Source organism: Aulonocara sp. 'chitande type north' Nkhata Bay, linkage group LG3 (assembly GCF_057382095.1).
Source record: "Aulonocara sp. 'chitande type north' Nkhata Bay isolate Kocher_YH1m ecotype deep benthic linkage group LG3, A_spYH_male_GT1.1, whole genome shotgun sequence".
In the NCBI taxonomy this organism is placed as follows: Eukaryota; Metazoa; Chordata; class Actinopteri; order Cichliformes; family Cichlidae; genus Aulonocara; species Aulonocara sp. 'chitande type north' Nkhata Bay.
Genome location: NC_141346.1, coordinates 280660 through 303788, shown reverse-complemented (window position 1 = coordinate 303788; position 23129 = coordinate 280660). Strand labels below are relative to the sequence as shown.

Here is a 23129-nt window from a genome sequence, read left to right as displayed (position 1 = left end):
TGGATATTTTGGGACTTATTTGATACATTAACTAAACAGATAAAATTTTAAAAAGTCTCAAATACAAAGAGGAAAAGATCCCAGGAGTTTACTTTTGCCTATTGTATGTACTGAAAGAGAAACCCTAGAGCGTTTCTCATTTTTATGTTAATATTATGTGCCATTTCCAATTGTATAATGTCCTGTGTGAAGAGCCCGTTTTGTGACATGGTACAAAAATAAAAAAAGCCTTTGGTTTGTTCTGTCATTACTCATCATCGCACCAGTCAATGTGAGATGTAATTAACAGACTACATCGAGGAGTCACGACCATCTGTAACATCGGGACACATTTAGATGGGGCTGGAGTATTTCAGGAGCGCCGCAAACAAAGACCCGAATGACTCAAGTCACCCTGAGGAGATCAGGTTTTTGACTCATTGTTTAAGACTCTAGAATTTTACTCATCGGCTAAAATTGGAAAGAGTGGCTGGAATTAATTGTAAGACTTTGCTTTTTCTTATTTTGAAACTTTAAAAATTCATTGTAAAATGTCTACTTTTCTGCTTAGGGTCGATGCCTGCTATATTTTTCTGTCGTTTTCTTTAGTGGTAGATGACAAATGTTGGAGAGCTTATCTGTCGCACCTCAATTAAAGCTGAATTAATGATGCTTGGATGGTTCAAAGGCATTAAATACATCAATAAGCTGTCAGAAAATTATAGAGAGAATATTTAGGAAAACAAAAATTTCCACACACATGATACAGAACGTCAGGATCCATTTGATGTTGTGTTTTTGTCACATGTGCCTAAAGTTCAGTGGGAGATAGCTGGGTTTGGGTTGTTGTTAGCCGAGAGGAGGAAGCACACTTCTTGCTACTTGTCTTTATTTCTTTACAAACTGTAATCCAAGTACCAATCTCACTCTCAATAATTATATAACTAGTGCATACAGTACATACGCATGTTACTGTATTACTCTGTCTCTTCATTCTGTTGGTTAACTTATACTTAATCACACAGAGACAAGAACATAGGGATAGTAAGATGGTGTTATAGAAGTAAATTGGAGACTGATTTCATAAAAAATTAGGGCATTTCTGCAATAGGTCCTGCTATGCAATACAAATATCATTTGAGTCTTTTGTCAAGGGTTTGCCAGGCATATATATTGTGTAACATATTATTCAGATTAGGTGGTTGTGAGGCTTTCACATAAATGTGAAAAATTAGGAATTTTAGGAATTTTCAGTAGGTGGTTACTGTGCAACATAGTCTCAGTTTCTTTTCAAAATAAGAGAGAACAAAGTGACACTAACCAATGTGTGACACTCTAGATGGCTTTCCTTTGAAAAGAATCTATGGAAATTCTACAAAGATGTGCCCACCCTACAGTTCCTGTGGTCGAGTGGTGTTTAGGGGAATAGGTTGATGCTTGACTCATGAGGAATGTTAACTGGTTGGCTTTACTCACAAGGAGTGAATCACAGGCACAGTAGGAACAGAGCCATTAGGTAATTAAAAAATATAAGGAAAACACGTATAAGCTTTAAAAAAAAATGTTTATTCATTTACATTTTTCTTGATGCTTCTCATAATTATAACATAAATATCAAAGTGCGGTCCTGTCCAGTCAGTTAGGCAGCTTCTTCAGAGTGCTTGGTGACACCGCTGAACGTTCTGCTGCAGTTACACATTACTATTTTTCTTCAAATATTTAAGCTCTTTTGTAAACACTCAATTAAGGCTAAACAGAGCAGCCAAGTACAGGTCTTGCTATTCTGTGGCATGGTATTTGATGGCATGGCATCACAACAGTGTCTCGCTCTCCATGAAGCAGTTGAGCAGACAGCAGCAAAAGATACAAGCGGATATTTTAGGTCAATATTGAGCCCATTTCAAAGATAAACAGTAAAAGTGAAGTTTAGATCCACTGAAAACCAAAAATATTCATGTATAAATGGTAAATGTATATTATTAAGTGAAGAAAAAAACACACTAAGTACTGGTTGTGACATTTTTTTTCTTATGTGGAATAATTTAAAGCTAAATAAATGTCAAATACTGAATTATTTAATCAATTTTTAGCAAAAATAAGACAGCAAAAATAAATACAAATAGTAAAGCTTTCTAGATGCATTTGATGTATGTCAAGAAATGAACAACTCCTATCTCAGCATTTAAAACAACAATTCAGCCACATAATGTGAGAGTTTCAGCAACTTAGCACTGTCATTTTCTATGTTATGAACCATGATAATAGATAGGCAGGACCATAAAAACAAATTTACCAAATCCAGAAAAACACTGACGTTCAAAATGCTCCAAGCCACTGCTGATTGGTCAGATGCAATTATGTCTCTCTGTGATCTATGCTGATTGGTTGGGAAAAGTTCACGGTTGGTTTTACAACCTGACAGAGATGCATGGTGAGGCCAGTGTTGATGTCCATTGAAGGTACCATTTATGGTTCCTTAAGAGAAAAACTCTAAACCCTGGGGCCAAGGGGGAAACTAAGATATATCTATGAATGGGTATAAAAAGGAGTTGAGTGTAAATCCAAAACAGTGAACTGACATATGGTGGAAATAATAATGATTACATAGCAGAAGAACAGCAGACGTTGTGGTTATTGTCTGCAAGCCATTTTCTGCACACCTCAATTATCTGTAATAACTTCTGCGTGTACAGGAAAATAACTATGGTAGACACATTATTTCAAAGTTGAACCACAATTCGATAAGTTAAATAAACTCTTTCCCTGCTAAATAAGTTTGACTGATCTGTGGCTTTGTTTGGTTACTGTAGCCTTTAATTTCCAGCCTGTTTCTTACCTGGTTTAATAATGTCACTTTGTTCTAGTAGCGTTGCAATCACGAAGCGTTATTATTACCTCCATGATTGAAAGCTAAAAGGAAAAAGTATGAAACTGAACCAGTTGCCTCAACAAGAATATAAATTATCATCTGTCTGAGCGACTTTTACACATTCTTATGTCTTGTCCATCTGTGTGAGCCTTAATTGAAACTATTTAAAAGAGCATAATAATTACTATTATTGATGGATTTTCTGTAGTAGCAGTTGTAATAGCTGAGCTTTTAGTATTATTATTTAATCATAGGAAAGAGCCCAGCAGAAAGCATTAAATGGTCATGGTTTAACAAGGGAGGGCAGAGTTGTCTGTCTGCTGGCTGCTTTGTGGCATTTGTCATTACCGCTCTGATCTGGATGCCTGTGTTTATAATAGGGTTGGATGCCCCGAGCTGTCGGCCTGCACTTAGTGCGGTTGGCGATTAGAGCTCAGCCTTTAATTTCTGCTACAGAGGCAGTGTCATCATGGGGAAGGGTGAGGAAATGAAAAACAGAGGGCAGGGATGACTACAGGACAGATGCTAAACCAGGAAGATAATGACAATGTGGAGGAGACGCTTCTTTAAAGCTGTGTTTACAAGGAGGAGGGAGTGCAGGTAGGCAGTGAGTGATGAGAGAAGGCAGGTGAGCTGGCAACATGACAAATGGGAAAAGATATAAGCTGGAGGACAACGCAGACTGAAAGAAACAGACAGAATCTGTGTTACATGTTGTAGTCTAAGGAGCTTGGAAAGAAAAGCGTCTGGACTTCTTTGAGTTGCTTGAAGATGTTTCACCTCTCATCCGAGAAGCTTCTTCAGTTCTAAGGTCAAATGGTGGAGAGTCCCAGATTTAAACCCAGTGGGAGTTTCCCCCCAAAGAGGGACAAAGGACCCCCTGATGATCCTCTACCTAATCACATGAGCCAAGGTGTGAAAGCGGGTGTGGGTCACAACCAGCCAGGGTTTAGGGTCTTTGGGGGGAAACTCCCACTGGGTTTAAATCAGGGACCTTGACATAAGTTCCAATTTAGTGACAAAAATAAAGGATATAACCTCGAAAGGATCCAAAATTATGAGTTTGTGCAGCTTGCTCTCAGTGATTAACAAAGATCAGACAACACTGAACATACTGCCATTAAAATCCAAAAAAACACACTTTAAACTGTGGTGAGTAAAGCTTTTAAAACAGCAGAAAAGAAAGTTTGGGAGGGTGAAAACAACAGAATATAAGATCTGAATAAAAGGGGTGCTGTGACTCTGCATTTTCATTGTTTCCCTTTCTACTGAATCATCCCTCTCAATAAGCACATTCACACACAGTGACACAAAAGTCCCTCGATATCCCCTCTCTCTCTGTCTCTGTTTCTCTCTGTCTCTGTCTGTTGTCTCTTCTTTCCATCCTTTCTCCATCTGAGTTTTGCTCTTTTTCCCCCTTTTTATCATCCAGTTCAGGTTTATTCAATTATATTTCTTGCATCTTTCTCCTCCTTCCTTTCTTCTTTCCTTCTTTTCACAGCAGCTGAACCCTCAGTTGTTTTATTTGGAGAAGCTTCCTTTCTGGGCTTTGGTCTCCCCTCAAATAAACAAGCCAGTCTTGTGATGGGAAGCAAGAACTTCCCTATTTTAGTTGTTCTGGGAAAAACACACATGCAAACAAAATCAGAAACACACACACACACACATGGGCACATAAATGCCCAGTTTCACACACGCATGCTGTACATTGCATGCATTTTTTTCTGTTAAATTGCAGCTTAACCCAAACCTCAGATTAGTGTTCTTGTGTGTGAGCCTTTTGTTTTTGATCTGGGTCCTGCCTGTCTGATGGCATGTGGAAGTGGCCGGACTGTGCATTTGTATGCTGATGATATTATTATGTTCAGTCTGCTGTTAAACTCACCAGTACTACTCTGAGTTATAATTTAACAACCAGAAATTGTTTCTCAATCCAGATAAAAGTAAACAGATCCCCCTCTTTTTAAAAAAAATATTTGTTAATGCAACTACTTATTTAGCAACCGAGTCCATCCAGACATGTCGACATGGTAAAGACGTCCTGCTGAAATTTAAACTGAGCATCAAAATGAGGAAGAAAGTTGATTTACAGTAACTCTGAACATTGCCGATGGGCTTCTCTGTCATGGTCCCCCTGTCTGCCCGGCCGGCTCCACAAGGCCACATGTGTTTGGTGTACATTCTCCTCTCTCCTCCCCGCCAGGGCGGAGCTCACTTCAGGCTCCCGCCCTTGGCACACACACCTCCGTCTCGTCAGGCTCTAATTATGGGTTCGACTCTTAAGGCCGGGACGCAGACAGCCTCACCGCTGGATGATTGTGCTAGACACGTCAGTAAACCTCAGCCTGGTATCCTTAAGCGTTGTGGACCTGCTGTGATCTCTGTGTAACCCTCTGTTCTTCTGTGCACAGTTTCCCCGGACCCGTGACCAACCTGTTGTTTGAACCGTTGTAAAGAAGAAGAGCTAGCGTGTATGTGACTCCTATCCCGGACTTCCCTTTCGGACCCAGGACTCTCGCTCCCCTCACTGTATATATCTGCACCTGGTGACTGTGTAAATAAACGTTGTTTTTCCCTGAACTGTGCTCTGCGCCTGAGTCCTACCACATCGCATGACATTCTCGTAGTATTTAAAAAACTGCTGATCTGCTGGGATTTTCACACGCAATCGTCTCTGGAGAGAGAATTGTTCAAAAAGGAGAAAATATTCAGTTAGCAGCAGTTCGCTGGGTGAAAACGTCAGAGGTCAGAGCAAAATGGCCAAACTGCTACAAGCTGATAGGAAGCCAACAGTAACTCAAATGAGCAGGCATTTCAACCAAAGTATGCTGAAGAGCATCGCTCAATATACATCATGTCAAAGCCTATGGACATGGACTAGGAAAAGGCAAAGACCGCCCTGGGTACTATTTATATCAGCTGAGAACAAGAAACTGAGTTTCGCTAAAATGAAACAACAGAAGACTGCAAAAATGGCCTGAGGAGTCTCGAAATCTGCTCCAACATTTGAATTATAGGATATTGAGTGTAGTCTATATGAAAGCATAGATCCATCCTGCTTTGTATCAATAGTCCAGGTGGTGTAATAATGTGGGGGGATATCAGCAGGCTTTGGGCCCTTTACTACCAACTGAGCATCATTTGAACACCACAGTCCACCTGAGTTTGTCCATCCCTTTAAGACTTAAAGGGATGGACAAACTCATCTTGTACCATCTTCTTCCTGCTTCCTGCAGGATAACACACCATGTCACGAAGCTCAAATCATCTCACACTGGTTTCTTGAACATTATAATGAGTTCTTTGTACTCAAGTGGCCTCCACAATAATTAATTCTTAATCTAAGAAAAGAGACCCTTTGGGGTGTAGTGGAAAATGAGATTCTCATCATGGATGTGCAGCCGCCACATCTGCAGCAACTGTGCAATGCAATCATGTCAATGTGGACTAGAATCTATGAGAAATGATTACAGCACTTTGTTGAATCTATGGAGAATTAAATATAAAGGAGATCCAATGCAATACTAGGAAGGGGATCCTAATAGCTGGCTGGTGAGTGTATGCTTTTTATGAATCCAGAAATAGTGATTATGATAATCTTATCATCTCTACCGAGAATGACTGAATCACTCTGCAGACTGTTTTCACCAATCTTGTTAAAGTCTAGTTTTACTCACTGTGCACCTGCAGCCTGGAGTAATGGGCAGATAAGTTAAAAGCTTGCCTCTTTTTATTTCCTTGCATAAATATAAATTGCATTTTAATTCTATTTTATTTCATTCTGAGCTCCGTAGTCGATACATGTATCTTAAAACTTTAGCTTTTTAAATATTCTTCACTGATATCTAACCAGCTTATTTTTACACCTACATCTTCTTTTCTTCAGCTGTGTTGTAAGTGAGAACTCATCCTTTAGGGATATAAGGTTGAACCAGAGTTTTATTTTTTGTGCTTTTAATGAACACTGAGAGATTTTTACCAGATATCTGAGGGGTAAAGGACAGGCTAATGGATCAATTCTCCTTTGTCAGGGGTTTTCCTTTTTTCACTGTAATAGCACTGTTATTTTAATACTTCAGTTTTTTTTCTTTACTTCAAACTCTCTGTGAAAGGATTTTGTTACCATGGCAAGCCCAAACAAGTGAGTTTGTGCTAACACTAATGTTTTTCATATATGTGGTGCATCCTTAGAGAAAAAATAAATCTCCTATATGCTACAGAGTTGACGCGTCCTTTAGAGATATTTCTAAGAATAAATGAGATGAGCTTTGGGTGCCTAGAAAAGCGCTATATAAATCTAATCCATTATTATTATAGAATTCTTGACATGGCAATGATTGAAAGGTTAACTCTTTATTGTTCCGCTACAGGAAGTTGGGGAGCTCATGTTGAGAATGCTTCCATAAATCCCAGTGCGCTAATCAACATATGGCCTCCAAGGCAACCAAAGATTGTCAACTGACTCATACATCACCCACTGAGATCTATTTGAATATCTGACATGTGATGCAAGAGTTAGAAACACAAGCTGTTGTTTTCCACTCCTTTTGTATTTGTAAGCATTGACGTGTTCAGTTTTTGTTCATGAAAAATGGCTGAAGTTGAACCTCAGCTCTTTCAAGTAGAAAATACCTTAGATTAAACCCATAAAAAAGAAGTTTTGTTGTGCTGTTTTCTGTATCACTCTGAGTCCAAAGAGCACTGTCTCATTCTCCATTTCAGATGACTCTGTCCTTATTTGCATGCATTAACAACAGGAAGCCCATTGTTACAGTGAAACCTGATCCGGAGACGACTGACTGAGGTGGTGACAGGTACAGGAAATCTGGTGTCACTGTATTCACTGCTGTTTGCAATATAATGATGATCATAATTATATTTTATTTAATATTTTGTTTACTATATATATATATATATATATATATATATATATATATATATATATATCGACAGGATGTTTGCAAAACATTTCATGGTTTTGCTTAAATATACATTCAGTTTTTACGTCCGAGTATGTTATTAGTGTTCCTTTCTTTAGCAGGTTTTTGCATGAACTGCTTCTTTGTTCATTGAATCAATATTAAGCCTATCCCAGCTGACTTAGGGTGAGAGGCAGGGTACACCCTGGACAGGTCGCCAGTCTGTTACAGGGCTAATACTTACTAATTAACCTATCCTCAATAAATGCACGAATGTGGGAGGAAGCCACAGTATCCAGAGAAAACCCAGGCAAACTCAACACAGAAAGACACTGGCCTGATCGTGGAATTGAACTCAGGACCTTCTTGCTGTGAGGCAACAGTGCTAACCACCATGCTGCCCCATTTAATTAACATTACACTGAAATAAACATTTTTAACTTTTCAATTCTTTTCTTGTCGTGTGGTCACTGATATTTAAGTGAGAAAGCGAGGTTCTGCTGATGTGTAAGGAATTTAATGCTGTTGGCATCAAGGCGAATTTACAGCACTAACTTAAGTGTTTATTCCAAGGCTACATGCACTTTCAAAAATGTACAGCTGATCTGTGTTTTAAAAAAGCATCCATTGGGTTTAAAAGACAGCAAAGAAGTGCACTGAAACAGTAATGGGCTAACTCACATGCTTCCCCTGAATCAATGCCAATTTAGGGTGTTGTTGATAGTGAAGACAATCTTTAGCAATCTGAAATAAGAAGGCATTCATCATTTTCAACGTTTTCAGCAAAATAAAGCTTAATCTTCATCTTTCATTCCAGAAAACTTTGCAAAAGAAAAGACAAACCAGTGTTTTCCATTCAATAAGGCCAACAAGTCGATGAAGTCATTGGAAAAAGTGCTCAAAACAGGATAAAATATATGTGTCTTTTTAATTTGTCTCCTCATCAGTCCAAACTTTTAAGTCAGGCGTCATGAACATCATGATTTTTTACAGGCATTAAATAGTCACTTTTATTAATAAATAAAGATGTAAACATAGTCATGATTACACCCTAGTGATCTTAAAAACTACTCAAATAATAGCCGGTGAGGCCTTAATGCAACTACAGCTCTGTTTAGTAAGACTGTAGTATTACAGTCTGTCATCACTCAGCATCACAAAGAATATAAATGCATTTAACCTCAGTAAATGTTATGCTTTGGTTCTTTGAATTGCAGCAGTTTTTCTGATTTTTAAGTAAAAGCAAATGCAAACTTTCCCAAGATCAGCGTTCTTAATCCAGTTCTTTTGCACCCTCGTGAGTGATCATGTGTACATGCTTGTGTATTAGTAAAAAAAGGGGACTTTTTCCAATGCCCGAGGTCAAAACCTGAGAAGAAAAGCGTTATTCATAACCTCCAGATTTGATGATCTGCATCACCATGAGTTACAGAGCAACTGCAAAGTCATAACAACACAACAAAATCATGAGATGCACTGTAAAATGTTGTAATTTAAAGGTTATTTTTATATTCTATATTATGAAATGTGTTTTATTTTAAATTTGGGGGCATTTTTTTCATGTCCGTCATAACATATTCCAAAATTATGTCAAAACACACTCACGCACTTCTGAGGTGTGTGAAGAGGCCATTAGCAGTTTATTCCAGCAGAATGATTTCTTTGAGTGATCTAAAGTTTAGTCGTCGGACATTTGATGTACGGCACCTGTTTTTGGATTTAAGTTACACTTTGCAAGAATGAACACAGCTGTGCGCTTCACACCCAGCTACGCGCACTTCTGAAGACCTTTGAAAAGTGAAGTGTAGAATGTCTCAAGCAGCTTTTAACAGGAAGCAATTCTTGTTTTCTTGGTGTAACCTGAAGATGGTTAAAAAAACAGGAAATGTGACATCACATATAAAGGTATTTCCACTACACATAGTTATTATTTTTAGTTGTCTGGACGTTTTACTCTAAGTTCCTGATGGTCGCAAAGACTGCTCAAAAAACGTACTTTACCTTACTTTACACTTAAAAGGGGGTTTGTGTTCTTTTCATAATAACATATGCAGGACTAGCTGGAGTTAACGGGCTACTTCAACCGTTTATGCAGCAACAAAAGTTTAATCTCCAAAAAGGTTTTGTGGGGAAGCAAGGGAAAAATGGTAGTGCATGCCAACTTTGCTTTGACAGCTTACAGTAATTTTTATTTCGGCATTGTAGAGCCTATAGCACTTATGTGCTTCCCCTGCTGGACCGTTTTACTGTCAAAACACTAGTGAGCAGTAGAGCTTCTCTTGAAAATTATTAGCCATGAAAATTACGCTTAGAGTTACAAAAGAGTTTGCAGTTAAATAGTTCCAACTGTACAGTAACTGTGTGTTAGACATGGACGCTACTATCTACTACCAATCTAAACATATCTCCATGTTTCTGATGGTGATGACTTCTGACTGACTTTGAATGCAATTATCATTCCAATACTATGAGAAATAATAGCCTCGTTATAATCTATGGATGCATCTCGCTAACATAGTTGCTTTGTGTTGCAGAATGTGTAATGTGAAAGCAATGAAATAATATTTTATTCCCATTGAAAGAACAGACATCGGTCGTTTTTAAAGCAATTTTGTGACAGAAATATCTGAAATACAGACATAAACTCTATAATTGCAGCTGTTTTCCCACTTGTGTCCTTTTTCACTGTACTAAGGGGGAAACCTTTCTTTCGGAGGCCAGAGGGGAGAAACTAATGAATGCTTTAACTTCATTTGAGAGATCAGCACCCAGAAGCACAATTTCTGTTGGCTCGCTGTCACTTTTAAAAGAATGGAGTTGAAGCTGGGGGGGGATGTTTGTGACAGAGAGAAAGGAACAGGAGGAGGGATTTGCAGACCGGATAGCGGCTCAGTGACATCAGCTTCGAAAAATGTGTGTGTGGAATTGAGAGAGTATGTGTGGAATCAGAGGGAAAATGGCGAATGGGAAGGAGCTCCCACTCTGCTCCTTTTACCGAGAACTAAAGAGAACACGAATGTGTGCTCGTCGTGTTATTCCTGCTGGTTGTTTGTTTCTTTAACTTTAAATTAACCCCACATGTATAACAAATATTTCTCTGGGTTATACTCCAAAAAGGCCCTATTTTAATAAGAGATCAATTGAAGAAATGCCCCAAGTTACCCAGTGATGCATCTGTGTGGGTTTGAGCACGTGTCTGTGGATTCATCTTGCAGTGTCAAAGTGCTTTGAGGACTAAGTGAGTGCTAAACATTTAACAGTCCATATTACCATGGGCTAAGTAGGAGAAGGTAAAACACATAAAATATTTGGATGGAAAGAAGATTAGAGACTAGTGATCACTACTGTGAAGCTTGAGGGTCATTAATGGTGTTTTTAGATTGATTACATGACTAAGCCAATAAAAGAAAGCTAAACCAATAAAACAGCTTAGCACAATAGTCACATGACAGCAAGAAGCTCCCAGGTTTGAAGCTGTCCAAAGACTCTTGTCAGGTTAGCTGGTAAATCTAAAGTGGTGTTAATGTGACTTCAGTGGTTAGCCTGTCCATATGAACATCACATCTCAGCTAGGGTCCTGGATAAGTGCCCTAAACGAGAGTGCTGAGCCAAGGATAAAGCAGCATTCACACATCGGATACTTGAAATTTGTGCAAATGGCGAACAAATTGACATCGAGGGAATGCCTGAATCAGTGCTATCCAGAAGCTCTGAAGAAATGCAAGCTAAAGATGTCCCTTATTTATCCCCAAAAGCATTAATTGAAAGGAAATGAAGAGACATTAAGAAGATAAGATGACAGTGTGTTACAGGGAACACACTGTCAAGCTTCACAGCCCCCTGAAGTCCCTTCAAAAATCGAATTATTATTATTACTAGTAGTAGTAGTAGTACTAGTATTAGCATTAGTATTATTACTGCCATATATAGCGTCGTGTTATTGACAGAGTGAGGCGTTGTTTTCAACAGACGATCTCAGGGCGAATCAGACAGCGTGCTTAACCGTGACCGAGAGAGAGAGAGGAGGGCGCAGAGAGAGAGACAAAAGGCGTTTCCACGTTAGAGCAGCCAGTTTCAGAGGCGGATAGCGAAGCAAGCGGACATAGTGACACCTCACGAGCATCATACACCCCAAACTCGTGCTGACAGTTCGTCTAACCCAGGCACCGCTGCCGCGTTTTGCCACGCTGATGAATCACACTCAAGTTCATCACTGAGCGCCTTAAAACCACAAAAGTGAACCGAAACCAAGCGGGACTGACCAGGTGGACTTTTTTCCTCCCTCCTTGCACCAAGTCTGCCGCCTCTGTCGGGCTGCTTTCTACGAGTTTTAGCGTTTTAGAGGAAATCGTCCCGCAGACTCACGCATCACTTCCATCTCTGTGTCTCTCTCCCTGCCTGTAGCTGACTCATTTTTGCTCCTCGGGGTGAGTACATCTCTTTCTAACTCTCCCTTCCTGTCTCCATCTTTTTTCTTTTTTTTAAAAAAAAATCATGCTTTTTCTCACACGCCCGTGGGGGATTGTTGCTTTAAGACCCATTTCCCCCAGAGTGTACTTCATTCATTTGACCGTCATCCCGCTCTCCATTCATGGACACGGCTCATTTCTGTCATTGCATACCGTTACATGGAGGCTGTGTCGGAGACTCGCCTACTTCACAGCCTGCTGTCAATGAGAGTTGTTTTTTGTGAACTATAAAATAAACCTGAGACCCCTGTGAGGAGGACATACAACATTGGTCAGTTAAGTGATTCCACGGGGCGTTCGTCACAGTTGTTTCTTAACAATAAAATAAACACTTTTAAGAAGCTAAAATTGAAATAAGTGTATGTCCTTTACTCATTCATGGACTTTTAAATGGCAAATGGATGGATGTTTCATTCTCAAGAGTGCACTGAATACACCATTGATTAAACTAATTGGATTGAGTGTGGCTGTGGGCAGGCTATTCATGTATCTAGTGTCCTTTTCATTACACCCCTGCTGAATATCCCCACAGTTTTCCTTGTATAGGCTGGACGATTACAGTGCACTCTCCCACTGAATCCCAGCTATACTGTGTGATAAAAGTCTGTGGTGTTGGTTTAGTAGATCTGTATTCATGAGGATCACATGATCTGGAATATTCTGGCTCTAAACCAGAGGAGCAGATGATAAAGCACTGGTGACCACCTGTGACTGTCCCGGATGGCTGAGAGTGTGTGTGAGCGGATGGGGAAGGGGTGGGTCTTTTATGAATGAATTTGAACACTTTGTGCGTGCACATGGGTGGGGGTGAGCGGAAGTCTTCTTCCCCAACTGTAACAGACTTATCTCGACTAAGCTACTCTTCTTATTCCCCTGTGAACTTGTGAATAAGGGATCATGTTTGATTTGGCAGATTTTTAGCCAGATGCCTTTCCTGACACGACTGTTTTCTATAGGTGGCTTGCACATGTCACACCAGCATTTTTCTTTGAATGTTTGCAACAGTTTCTACTTAACTGTAAAAGACTTCACACAAACAAAAAGCTCCAGTGACAAAATTTAAACTATTGTTTTTAAATTCATAATGTTATTTATACTGTTATAATACATAATGTGTAATTTCTAATATGTTCTTAAATCTATAGCTGGCCCATTTTACCGATGCATTGATTATGTTTTTCTTGTGTCAAAAGTGACGTCTGCACAGCTCTGTCCTGTTTAGTGCTGAGGAAGCGAGTGCTTTTTTTCAATATTCTTCTGAACGATGGGATAAAACTATCAAGTTGTCTCCACTCAGATAAAACCTTTACATCAGTGCTGGCATAAGAGGAAAGAACAGCAGGTATAATGGGACCATTATTAGCTACAGCCCTTAACTAATGTGTTTTGTTTTTGATAGAGGTTTGACATATGTAAAAACAGCCAAAAAGATTAATTAGAACTATAAAGAGATACAAAAAAAGTAAAAAAGAACAAGGCAATTTTTGCGGATTTTACCATCAGTTGTTCTCCCAGTTTACTTTTAAGTCTGTTTTAAGCTAAAACATTTATTGCTGTATGTAAATTAAACCCATTTTATGTTTCCCTTTGCCACTTCTTAAGCCCGACATTGGTCGCTTTGCTTGCTAGCATAAACTCAAGCAGTCATTTTTTTATGGTCAAAAGTTAGAAACGCATCACGGTAAAGATGCTGGCACAGTATTTAGCATATTTATTAAAAAATGACATGAACAATTAGCCAAGTAGATCCTGATTAACTTTGTTGACATGTAGCTTCTGCTCTAATTTTAGCTATTTGTCATTAATTACTGCATATTCCCATTCATTCTGACCCCATCTGCCACACTCATACAGCACATTGCACTTTAGCGTGTAACAGATGCACAGCGTGACAGCTGTCAGTCCATTTCCTGTTAGGTCACATTCCACTCATTTTTATCCCTGAACACTGTCCAATCTTTGCAAGCTGTCGAACATTCCTGTGGACTTATAATACATCTTTGTGAGGACTTTTTTTTTTTTAACTTTGCCTGAGGGTAAAGCTTAATTTTAGGTTATGAACAGAGCTTAAGGGTCCTCACAGTTATACAAATAGAGGCCTGTGTGTATGAGCCTTGACTAGGCTTTTTGGGAGCCGGTCTCCTCTCTTTTTTGATACATGTATACATCGATCTGTCGTTGTGCACACAGAGAAAAGAAATAAGTGGGACAGCAGAAATGTGCTTCCTCTCTCAGGTTCACTTCCTATATATGTGTGTGTGTGCGTCTGTTTGTGGTTTCGGATTTCCTCCTGCCGCCGACAGGGGAATGTTTGTGGTCGATTGTTTGCAGGCACCGAGACAAATACAGTATTTGGGAAAAGCGGTGTTAAACTGGCGCTTGAAATAATCAACACCAAAGGCACAATATGCTCTTTGATTTTGTTTATTTTTTCCATGCACTTTCGCAATTTCCTTTTCAACAAGCTGTTGGTTGTCGCACATTACAGACAATAGAAATCTAACAAACCCATTTGTGCAACAGCTCACAGCCTAACAGCCAAAGTGTTAAAAGGACCTGTTATTTTTGGTAGAACATTGCTTCACCACAAGTCGAAAGCCAAATGTGCACTCCATTTTAGGCTATATGAAAGCCCAGCGTTGAGTATGGGTATGTCTCAAACCACAGGAAATGAGGAATTGAAACTTTGCTGAGACAAATCTGGACTCACTAACATCCGATCCATTTCCTCTGTCCCCGCTTTTAGTTTCATTTGGTATGAGACACCACAAAGTGCAGTGCATTTCCTCCTCACATTCTCTTGCAGAAGTAAACTTGGCTTTATCTCATAGCAACAAACATTAATAAAAAGATCCATGTTCAATTCAATTCAATTCAATTCAGTTCAATTCAGTTCAATTCAATTCAATTCAATTCAATTCAATTCAATTCAATTTAATTTTATTTATATAGCGCCAAATCACAACTACAGTCACCTAAAGGCAATTTATATTGTAAGGTAGACCCTACGATAATACATACAGCGAAAAACCCAACAATCACATGACCCCTAAGAGCAAGCACTTTGGCGACAGTGGTAAGGAAAAACTCCCTTTTAACAGGAAGAAACCTCCAGCAGAACCATCTGCTGCGACCTGTTGGAGAAAGAGAAGGAAGACAGGATAGAAGACATCCTGTGGAAAAGAGCCAGAGATTTATAACCAGTGTTGGTCAAGTTACTTGAAAAAAGAAATCAGTAACTAATTACTGATTACTTCCCCCAAAAGTAATCCCGTTACTTTACTGATTACTTATTTTTAAAAGTAATTAATTACTTAGTTACTTAGTTACTTTTTAAAAACACGATTTACAACCTGAATAGGTAATAAAGCGATAGATCTTTCAGCCCAATTCTACTTTTTCTGCATAATCCATCATACAAAATGTAATCAAATGGAAAAGTCTCTTTTTAAAACTTGTTTTGTTAGTTTTAATCTTTTAACTTTATGCATCAAGCAAAAATTTAATTATATGCAACATTCTCTCACTGGAAGAAATTAGTTTAACCCTTTAGAGCCGATCGGAGCGGGCACGCTCTGTTTTGTGTAACTATTTTTAAATCCCGGTAGCACTGCAACCATGTAAGCTAGCGCAAAAATTTTTTTTGCATATGAAACCGGAGGAGTTGTACTTACATCTTATGCCATCAGCTTGTCCTAGGTCACGGTTTCCTTCCACATAAAGCTTTGCAAAAACTGCATAAAAAGCGCTTGCAGGAACAAAAACATAATATTCCAGAAACACGCTTTGCCGATCCGATCAGCTGTTCATAACACTTCCTACGTTGGAATAGATGTCAGCGCAAACTTTTGCATTTCCGCCATTACCTGCCCGAAACCGGAAGTGACGTCATTTTCGTGGAAATGTAGTCTTTTTTACCATCAGGGCCTCAGGGCCTATACTGGTCTTTTTAAAAGTTATCTTTGACTTTATGACTTTCTGTGTCGTTTCTGGGATGCTGAGGACTCATATTGCACTGCTGGAAATAGTTTATTTTGATGCATATGCTGCTTTTTTGCAAATTTGCAGTATAATATTTATTTTCGTTTTTCCTGCAGTGTATAAAAATTGGTGTATTTCAAAAATAAAACTATGAAGACACTCAAAATAAATTTCCTGTGGTGGGAAACTATTTTGAGCAACTTTTTTGTATTTACAGTTTTGAGGGATAAGCCTCTTAAATTTCTCTAACTACAAATATATGTTAAAAAAGCAAAAACGATTTTCAATTTTTTTGTAGTTTATTGCACTTTTTTGCAATTTATGTAATTACTATGCACTTAATGAATACATATTATTAAAATCTGGGCTATAATGGTTGTATTGATGTATAGCAACTTGAAATGCTCCCAAAAATGGCTCCACAGCATGTAAAAATATAATATAAGCTCTGGCGGACTTGGTTCTATGGTAGGTCTTAAAGGGTTAACATTGAAACCTATTTTCTACACATTCCAGCACATAAAATAAAATATTTTTTGTGTTTACACTCACTCTTTCAAATAGATGCAAGTAAAACACAGCAGAAAATAAATAAAGTCAAAGACTCAGCGGTCCTGTTGCTCTATTTTCACCTGTAAAGCAGGAGTGGGGGTAGGCGGAGGTTTACCCTGGTGCAGGTGGTGCAGGTGTGCCGCGGTCAGTGGAAGAATCCGCGAGTTTCTCTGTGAATTTCCCATTACGTCGTTGCGCACTCGGTGCTTGCTTGGAAGTTTAGGGTTTTTTCGCTGTAAAAATAAGTTTTCTTCCCACACACAACGGACACTAATGTTTTTGTCACTTTTTATGGAATCAAACTCAAAGTAAGGTCAGTACTTCCACGCTTTAAACGCTGCACGCTCATACTCTCTCCCGCACTCGATATATTAACCATTGTTGATCTGCACACAGCTGTCGCCACGAACGTCGCACTTGCTTACGTCACTGTCATGAGACATTCTCGCAAAAAAATCACGGTTTTAGTAACACAGTAACGCAGCGTTCCTACAGGTAAGTAACAGTAATCTAATTACCGTTTTTGCAATAGTAATCCCTTACTTTACTCGTTACTTTAAAAAAGTAATCGGATTACAGTAATGCGTTACAAGTAACGCGTTACTACCATCTCTGTTTATAACTAGTATGATTCAGTGCAGAGAGGTCTATTAACACATGCTGAGTGAGAAAGGTGACTGAAGAAGAAAGACTCAATGCATCATGGGAATCCCCCAGCAGCCTATGCCTGTTGCAGCATAACTAAGGGAGGATTCAGGGTCACCTGATCCACCCCTAACTATACTTTAGCAAAAATGAAGGTTTTAAGCCTAATCTTAAAAGTAGAGATAGTGTCTGTCTCCCGAATCCAATCTGGGAGTTGGTTCCACAGAAGATGGGCCTGAAAACTGAAGGCTCTGCCTCCCATTCTACTTTTAAATACTCTAGGAACAACAAGTAAGCCTGCAGTGCGAGAGCGAAGAAATGTTAACTGCCAGTTCTGAAAAAAAGTTGGGAGATGCTCTAATATGTAAATAAAAACAGAGTGCACTGATTTAATTAGATGTCCACCTGCAGTTCCTTTAGATCAGGTTTATTTCAGCTCTGTGGTTCGTCACACTCGAATCGTGTGTTTTCAGCTGCTGATGAACAATCACTAATTAGTCATCAGTCGTTTCCTTAAGTTTGCCAAACTTCAGATTTTTGTTCAGAATTTTGTTGGTGTCTCTCAGTGCAGAAAAGGAACCAACAGAAAATGTATAAACTGAGGAAATTTACAACTATTTAATGCATATTTTAGCCCATTTTCAATTTCAGGGCATTAACACATCTTCAAACAGTTGAGACAGGGCCATGTTTATCACTGTCTGGGATCCTCTTTTAACTAATAGTCATAAACAGAATCATGCCTGTTTTCACTGCAATACTTCCTGAGTGCCTGATGATCACGGGCATCCAAAACTGATTTTTGACTTTGTTTGATCATGATATCTACTGCCGATGATGAGATATTCCAAGTCTTCAAAATGTTTGATTAAGCAACATCATTCTTGAATTATTACAAATTTTTTGCAGATTGATGAACATCTGCCTATTTTTTCATCTGAGAAACTCCACCTCTCTAAAATGCTCTTTTTATACCCAATCATGTTACTGACCGATTAACATAATTAGCAAAACGTTCCTGCACTTGTTTCTTTTATTATCATTTACTTTACTAGCCTTTGGTTGTTCTATCTCAAATTTTGAGACATGGTACTGCCATCAAACTCAAAACAATAAAAAAAAAATGTAATTACATATTTTCTCAGTTTAAACATTTCATATCTTTTCAGTATTTTATTATTATTTATTAACAAGATATAGGTCCATGAGATCCTGTCAAATACAAACATTTTGAAGAAGAATGCTACGCTTTAACCACTCGTACAGCAGGCAGCCCCATACTTTACCCAAGATATTGAACTACAACCAAAACAAACTGCTAAAAAAAAACAAAGAAAAAATGCAAAAGTTGACATTTAATCTTTTCCATCCACCATTGAGATCGTGATGAAGCAACAACATGAGAACATTTTCAAAAAATTAGAAGAAGGTAGAACGTGACGTAGCCTTATGTATCAATTATCAGTTATTATTAACATTTTCATTTTTGTTTGTGAGCACACTTAAGGATATTTCATTTATTTTTTTCAAATCTCATTGTAGCTTTCTCTGCTACTAAAGTTTCCACGATCAGATATTTTTTTTAAATTTTATATCATTTTATTATTGCTTAGATTTAGAAGTTGTTAAAGAACTGCATTTTTAAGTGATTAAAAGTCTCTGACAAAGTAGATAAAAACCTCGGCTAACCTTCAGTTTCTCAGTGGCAGATGACACTGACAGCAGGTGACATCCATTATTTAATAAAAACCTTGTATAGGCTTGATCTGACAACAGTGCATGTCAACGCATTACGCTGGGTAATTAAGCTCACATTGTGCTGAAAACAAACACAGACGTGTGTGGTCTTAAAGTACAGACTCGGGTATCATGAAAAGCAACCTGTGTTTCGCAGCGAAGATGCCTCGCCGTCACTCTGGAGGGATCATTTCCTGCAGCAGGAGATCCTCTGACATGCCTCCCGGTTCACAGAGGGGAACATATATTTCACTGTCAGACTATCCCTGCCTTTTGTTTCCCATTGCCTCTCACCCTTCGGCTGCAGATTTATTTATTTTCACCATGTGTACACAGGGCTCCCCAGGAAGCTATGAGTTACAGAAGGTCACTGGTATTATGGCATGTTACATCACTGCCTGTAATCTGCACTACAGCTTGCAACGTCCTGCAGCCTACTTTTCTGAGCTGTGTTTAGGTGTCCACTGACAGATTAAACCTTAGGAGCAGATTCCACTTTCTATCCAAATTGGAATATTTCTGTCTATACAATCAGCAAATAATATAATCTTTTTCTTTTTAAAAATGCAACAAAATTTGCACTGGAAGCCTGCAACCCAAACCAAACTAATCTTCTGCAACAAATAAACACATCCAAGTAGTTTTGAGGATTTTTTCCGTTTTACTTTCTTTTAACGAGTTAAGTATCAAAGTTCAGCTGCAAATTAAAGTTGAATCTATGTCACTAATGTTTAACTGGGTAATTCTCTTAAATACTATTTCTTTCCATTTATCGTGGATGGATTTATGAAGCCTACCACCTAAACACCAATGAGTCATTCTGCACTCTGCTAGCAAACTCCTGTATTTTTCAATGTGGTTGGGTTTTTAGGTCAAGTTTGTAGAAGCAACATGTTTCATTTTGCAAGTCTTGCAGGTAAAACTTTTAATTTGTAATAATCCAATAATCTCTTTTCAGCTGTATTGAAGTAACCGTGTTATCTTCATACAAAACAGACACAACATTAAAATCCAATAAAAATAATTAAAACCTAAAACTGTTTCAAATACTGTTTTCTCTCTGCAAACGGTTAGGCTCCAGCCTCCCTTCAAGCCTAAATAAGTGAGTAAGAAAACAGATGGTTGGATGGATGGCAGCTGTGGCTCTCAAGGCAGAGCAGGTCATCTGCCAGTTGGAAAATTGGTGGATCAATTCCCATCTCGTCTAGGCTTCATGTTAACGTTTCCTTGAGTTTATGCTATGTGCATGGTTCAGAGTGTGTGAATGTTAGGTTAGGCACAAGCCTCACTATATAAATGTACGAGGCTTGTAGAAGAGAGAGCGTTGAGTGCTGAAATAGTCAAGTCCATGCCTTGATGTGACAGCTCTGCCAAGTCAAGGCATGGACCTGGGATTGTGTTGTTTTGCAGCAGCACCCCATTCTTTGAATGGGGTGGGGCCTCCATGCGTCACTCTTCTTCTGGTGCATAACACAGATGCTTGGGTCTGGGATCTGGAGAAGTTGAAGGCCGGGTCAGGACCCCAAGGTATTTGTCATGCTGCTCACCCAGTTTGTCGTGTGGCAAGGTGTATTGTCCTTCTGGGCGAGGTTGCTGCAGATGGACAGAGTCATTCCCGTTCTGGGGGTGATTGCTGTGCATCAATTTTTAGATGGTGGTTGTTGACGTATTAACATGAATGCTTGAGCCCAAGATTACTCATAACTGCACATCATCTGAAACAGTATGAAACCTTGGTCAGATGTCTCTGTTTCAGTCATTGGGGTCATAGAAAGTGATACCGCCAGCATGGCCGAGCAGTGGTCATGAGTGAAACCGGAACCCACAGCCAAGTTTACCACCCCCGCTGATTTAAAAAAATGTCAAACACTGTTTATTGTTTAAAATTTACCCCGAGCACGTCCGCGCCACTCTTTGGCAAACAGGATGCGATGCCTTGAAGGGGAAGTCCGCATTCCAATTACATCACCAGATGTAGTCTGTTTTTACTCCCTGCTCTCTTGAATTCTCGATACATTGCAGATCACGCGTGGGTTACGTGGGTTTTGTCATTCAAAGCCACCCACATGCCTTCAGTATATCCTAAATTTCTGTCGTGTTTGCAGGTTAATGCGCTCGACAGATTGTCATTTTGATGTTTACCTTAAAATTTTGCACGATATCCTGTATATATGTTATTAGGGAAAAGAAGAGGAAGCGAGCAGCTGGCCATCATTAATCATGCATTCAAACTAAAAGACAGATTTACCTTGTGTATCTGTATGTGTGCTGTGATGTGTTTCAAAGTCACACATGTTAAGCGCTCTCGATGCAGCCAAAAATTTAAAGAAAAAAAAAAACACCACAGATTTAATCCCTCTGGCAACTGCTTGGTTGCGTGGTCGTTTGGTTGCTGTGCTACAAGTGACGCCTACACAGCTACTTTGTAATGCTTGCTGCTACTTTTGAAAATGTTCTTCTGCACTCCTCTGTGTAAGTGAAGCTATGCAAATAAAACACACCGCAGTTTTCCTCTTTTAGGGCGGAGCAGAAACGTGCTGGCTTGGTAGCAGGATGGTGTGATTTCAGCATGATTGTTGGTTAAACTAGAGTGATTCTGTTAATCGCTTTATTTATTTGTTAAAGGAGAGAGGGAGAAACACAGCAGGGGTGTTTTTCTGCTTTAACACAGCTGTGGAAGTGTTTCATAAGCCCAATCTGTGTGACTGGCAGTGTTTCACAGTGGCCACAGTAATGGATAAAATGATCTGCACACACACACACACACACACACACACACACACACACACACACACACACACACACACACACACACACACACACACACACACAGTACACCTAAGCCTACACAGACGGGCCAGAGTCACACAGACAGCAACAGCACAGACTGACACATGCACAAACACAAATGCTCTCTATCCCTCTGTTTTGCATGTATGCACAAACACACACTGATTAAAGCCATTCCTCTTCATCCGTGTGTATAATCTCCTCTGCTGCTTGACTCCAAATGAAACGCCTCAGTGGGTCTGATTGGATTTGATAAGACTTGATTCGATTGAAGCAGGAGAGGAAGAGAAGCAAAAACAACTCTCCCGTGTGTGTGTGTGTGTGTGTGTGTTTCAGGTGTTACAGGATATTATGTCAAAGGTCAGCTTGTATTGTTGTACCCGTTTCCACCCTTCTCTCTCTCACATGCAGATACTTGTTCCAAACCTTCTAACTGATTGCTGCTGTTGATCGAATGCATTTTAATAGTGTTGTGCAAAAGTCTTGAGCCATCTCTCACTTCTTTGCATTTTATTTGAAGCAGCCCGACTGTCTTGTAAATGTTTTAAAGTGCTCTTGACCAGCCTTTCTGAAAGTTTGTTTGCTTGCTACTCCCCTATGAACCATTTAAGCATAAAAAAGGCACCCAACTCAAGGTTGAACCAGTGTAGTGTCTACACATAAGAGAAAACTTAGCCAAGAGTTATTTTTAAATGATATCTTCAGGCACTTTGTTATAAGCAGCATGTCACAAAAACACAATTTGTTCCTTGTGTCCTTAAAAAAACTAACAAAAAAACTAAGAAACTGGAGAAGTGGAGAAGTGACAGACAGATGAAGAGCACATGATTAGTATCTAAAAGTCATGTACTTGAGAATGAGAAAAACGTCAAATTACACAAGAACTGGACTGAACATCTGTGCAACAGGTCTGACAGTGTGATGACTCCAATTTTGAAACTGTGTCTACAACCACCTATAAAGCACGATGGCGTCTTAGTCATGGTTGGGATGTTAATAGTGCTGAGGATCTCGTCAAAATTAATGGAAATTTGAACATAGAAAAGTGCCATAAGAATTTCATCCACCATACAGCATCATCTGGAAACCATCAGATTGACATTGGCTTCATTTTTCAGTGTGACAGTGATCCCAAACACACTTCCAATGCAGGGAAAATATTCCCAGATAGAAAAACACACAGTGGAA

The 23129-nt window shown here is 39.1% G+C and overlaps 1 protein-coding gene across 1 annotated transcript in view; it reads left to right on the top strand.

Annotated features, from left to right (window-relative positions):
- Positions 1-11803: 11803 nt before the first annotated feature.
- Positions 11804-23129, top strand: part of pea15 (proliferation and apoptosis adaptor protein 15) — a 57591-nt gene continuing 46265 nt past the window's right edge. The window contains exon 1 of the mRNA XM_086266531.1: positions 11804-12194. The gene's annotated coding sequence lies outside the window, so the exon portion shown is untranslated. The remainder of the gene's footprint in view (positions 12195-23129) is intronic.